We start from the raw sequence: 4,797 nt of genomic DNA, 5'->3' as shown, positions 1-4,797 counted from the left end.
TTAACAGAATTTTTAAAAAGAAAAGGCAGGAGAGAATCAAGAATCTTTACATGTTAATCCTGTAGCTGTAGTTTTAGATATAGAAGATATTTATTTTCCTTTAGCATATTTTGTTTTCTCTGAAGAAGTGTGGTGTTTTTGCTATTCACATAAAGGATTCAAGTTCAGTATAGATATGGGTTCAGCTAGAGTATGAGCCTGTCCTTTAGAGTCTTGAGTCTACAGGGCTCTGTGCTGGGAAGACTAAACTCATAGGCAGGTCTCAGTAAGAGAGCAATCTCAAGACAAAGGAGACCAAATCAGGACTCCCTAGAAGTCTCAGCATCACCTTGCAGGGGCAGCTTGTATTCCTTTATTAAACAATATCCTTGAGCAGGGCTCATCCAAACACATCTACACACATGGACACGTCTCAAATTCAGGGAAAACAGACATTTGACCTGCAGCACAAATGCAAAACATCACAGTGACATTTCTCATTTTCTTGCAGTCATGCTGGTGAAGCTTCTTGAGCATCGCTCTGACATCCTCAGGAGACCCAATCTCATAGCACTCTGGTTCCATGGCCCTTGCAAACTTTCCACCCCTTCTTCTGTAATGACTTCAGTGGGTTGTAGATGTATCAGTTGGAACTGGGATCCGCACCTCTACATATTGATTGACTATAGTTTTCTGTAACGGTCTCCAACTATTGCAAAGAGATGTTTCCTTGATCAATGATGAGGACTACAGTTGCCTATGAGTGTAAGGACAAATATGCTGGTTTAGCAAAGTGACGAGTCTACATTATTCTCCAAGGTCCATGATTTCACTTGCCCTGGGTAGATTTCTGGTACCAGACATGATTTCCCTCTTTGATGTGTTTCTAAATTTGGTTTGCAAGTAATTTATTGAGAATTGTTGTGCCTCTGTGCATCAGGCATATTCACCAATAATTTGTTGGGGTATTAGGATGATAGTGACTTCATAGAAATGTTATTTTTTTTTTATTTGGTGAAATAGTTTGAAAAGTATATTAATTATTTTTTAGGTGTGATAGCATTCATCTATGAATATTCTTGGAATTGGAATTTTTAAGAGATTAGAAATATATATGGTAGCTTTTATCTTACCACTTGTAGATCCATTTTGGTCATTTACCTCAGACAGGTTTAATTTTGCTATGTACTATGCATATAGAAATTAATCTATTTATTTCTTTTATACTTTCTAACTTTGTGAGATATAATTTTATAAATGTACCATACTACATATATGTATTTCAATGGCATGTGGTAGAATGGTTCTTTTTTTTCTTTCCTTTTATTGGATACTCCTTTATTTACATTTCAAATGTTATCCCCTTTCCTGGTTTCCCCTTTGGAAACCCCCTATCCCCTCTCTCCTCCCACTGCTTCTATGAGGGTGGTGCCCCATCCACCCATGCATACCCACCTCCCCGCCTTGGCATTCCCTTACACTGGGGCATGGAGCCTTCACAGAATCAAGGGCCTATCTTCCCATTGATGCCCAACTAGACCATTATCTGCTACATATGTGGCTAGAGCCATGAAAATCTCCATGTGTACTCTTTGGTTGGTGGTTTAGTTCCTGGGAGCTCTGAGAGATCTGGTTGGTTGACACAGTTATTCTTCCTGTGCAAACCCCTTTAGCTCCTTCTGTCCTTTCTCTATCTCCTCCATTGGGGAACCTGTGCTAAGTCCAATGGTTTGCTTAGAGCACGCACCTCTGTATTTGTCAGGCTCTGGTAGAGCCTCTCAGGAGACAACTATAACAAACTCCTGCCAGCGAGCACTTCTTGACATCTACAGTAGTGGCTGGGTTTGGTGACTATGTATGGGATGGATCCCCAAGTGGGGCAGTCTCTGGATGGCCTTTCCTTCAGTCTCTGCTCCACACTTTGTCTCTGAATTTCCTCTTGTGAGTATTTAGTTCCCTCCTCTAAGAAGGACTGAAGCATCCACACTTTGCTCTTCCTTCTTCTTGAGCTTCATGTGGTCTGTGAATTGTATCTTGGGTATTCTGAGCATTTGAGCTATTATCTACTTACAGAGAGTGAACACCATGTTTGTTCTTTTGTGAATGGTTTACCTCACTCAGGATGATATTTTCTACTTTCATCCATCTGCCTGTGAATTTCATGAAGTCATTGATTTTAAGAGCTGAGTAGTACTCTATTGTGTAAATGTACCACATTTTCTGTATCCATTCCTCTGTTGAGGGACATCTGGGTTCTTTCCAGCTTCTGGCTATTATAAATAAGGCTGCTATGAACATAGTGGAGCATGTGTCCTTGTTATATTTTGGAGCATATTTTTGGCTTTATGCCTGGGAGTGGTATAGCTGGGTCCTCAGGTAGTACTATGTCCAATTTTCTGATGAAATGGCAGACTGATTTCCAGAGTGGTTGTAACAGCTTGCAATCCCACCAACAACGGAAGAGTGTTCCTCTTCACATCTTCACCAGCATCTGCTGTCACCTGAGTTTTTGATCTTAGCCTTTCTAACTGGAGTAAGGTGGAATCTCAAGGCTGTTTTGATTTGCCTTTCCCTGATGACTAAGGATGTTGAACATTTCTTAGATGTAGAATTGGTACAGATCTTTTCCCAATCTGTTTCTGTTTTCTCCTATTGACAGTGTCCTTAGTCTTGCAGAAGCTTTACAATTTTATGAGGGCCCATTTGTCCATTGTTGATCTTAGAACATAAGCCATTGGTGTTCTGTTCTTTATATTTTGTTTTATATGTATATGTGTTTGTCTGCATGTAAATATGTGTATTACTTCTGTGACTAGTTAGTGTCTGTGGGGGTCAAAGGAGGCATTAGATCCCATGGAACTGGAGTTACCAAATAAGTGTTGAGACTTGAACCTGTGTCTTCCTTGACAGCAGTATGTGTGCTCTTACCTGATGAGCTATCTGTCCCAACCCCTTATTTTCTTCTTGATTTCTTCAATTACCCACTCAGTATTTAATGCATTTTTCAATATCCACGAGTTTGTATATTTTATATATTCTTGCTCACTACTTTGTACTTTTATTCTGATCATATAGAACATGAACAATTATTTTAATTTTCTTATATTTACTAAGACTTGCTTTGCATCATATCATAGGATCTATTTTAGAAAAAGTTTCATGATATACTGACAAGAAAGTAAATTCTTCATTGTTTGGGTGGAATGTTCTCTGGATCCGGTAAGCTCATTTGATGTATGATGCTATTTAATTAAGATACATATATTGTCAGAAAGATCTGTCCATTGCTGATTAATTTCATTGCATATTAAATTCATCCACTATTGTGCTGTGGTACTTCTGTACATTAGAGTGTTTCGAATATAGATAGAGTACAAATAGTCAGTAGAAACTATTTTGTAGGTAATATTCATTTTGTGAAATTTGGCATACAGGTTTAGAATTTTAATACTTGATGATCTTAATTGATTGAAATGACTGTTATCTCTTCCAATTAATTTTGGTTTGAAATCTACTCTGTAGTAGAACAGTGTCACTTCCATGATTTCTTTTTTTTTTTTTCTCATTAAATTTGTTTTAATGGTCTCAAAATTCTGTGACAGATTTTTGGTCAAGTTGTTTCCATTAAAAAGTACTGATTTTGAAAACTAATAACTTAAACCTCCACACACACACACAAAAAAAAATGGTCCACAAAACATTCTTTCCTTCTGAAGGTTTTACAATGCATTGTTATCATTAACCAGTCTTTTACTATTAAACTTAAATGGCCAATTGAGACAAACAGTTCTGAGACTGTTCTTCCACCGATTAAGACTGGGGTGGCAGGTGTTAAGGGTAATATTCATTTAGCTTTCTGAGCTTTCTGGGCAGACTTGGTTACTTTGCCAGCTCCAGCAGCCTTCTTGTCCACAGCTTTGATGACATCCACAGCAACTGTCTGCCTCATGTCACGAACAGCAAAACGACCAAGTGGAGGATAGTCAGAGAAGCTCTCAACACATATGGGCTTGCCAGGGACCATATCAACAATGGCAGCATCACCAGACTTCAGGAATTTGGGGCCATCTTCCAGCTTCTTACCAGAACGACGATTGATCTTTTTTTTTTTTAAGCTCAGCAAACTTGCATGCTATGTGTGGCTGTGTGACAATCCAGAACAGGAGCATAGCCAGCACTGATTTGGCCTGGATGGTTCAGGATAAACACCTGAGCAGTGAAGCCAGCTGCTTCCATTGGTGGGTCGTTTTTGCTGTCACCAGCAACATTGCCTGGTCTAACATCTTTGACCAGCACATTCTTTACATTGAAGCCCACCCACATTGTCCCCAGGAAGAGCTTCACTCAAAGCTTCACCCGCAAAGATGGCAGTGCCAGTGGCACCACACTGCTGGAAGCTTTGGATTGTNTCCTACCACCAACTCGTCCAACTGACAAGCCTCTGCGCCTGCCCCTCCAGGATGTCTATAAAATTGGAGGCATTGGCACTGTCCCCATGGGCCGAGTGGAGACTGGTGTTCTCAAACCTGGCATGGTGGTAACCTTTGCTCCAGTCAATGTAACAACTGACGTCAAGTCTGTTGATATGCACTTCCATGATTTCTAATTGTGCTCTTCAGAGCACTACAGCTAGGCAAATATCTATCCTCTATGCGATTATGTTTACTTCTCCGCCACTAACCCTAAAATATGACTTGCCGTGTTCTGCCTGGGCTGTTTTTACATTCACTGGCCAGCCCTTGTGGCCAGTTCTCACGATCCCATACTCCACAGCATCTCTCTCCCCAACTTCTCTTTCCTCCTGTGGTCCTGCCTCAG

At 40.1% G+C, this 4,797-nt stretch overlaps 1 pseudogene; it reads right to left on the bottom strand.

The window, feature by feature from the left end:
* Positions 1–3,820: 3,820 nt before the first annotated feature.
* On the bottom strand, positions 3,821–4,576 carry LOC110308452 (annotated as a pseudogene).
* Between the last annotated feature and the right edge of the window lie 221 nt (positions 4,577–4,797).

The sequence above is a fragment of the Mus caroli genome, chromosome 13, assembly GCF_900094665.2.
Source record: "Mus caroli chromosome 13, CAROLI_EIJ_v1.1, whole genome shotgun sequence".
Classification (NCBI taxonomy): Eukaryota; Metazoa; Chordata; class Mammalia; order Rodentia; family Muridae; genus Mus; species Mus caroli.
The sequence above is the reverse complement of the archived record's forward strand: the minus strand, read 5'-3'. Positions and strand labels throughout refer to the sequence as shown.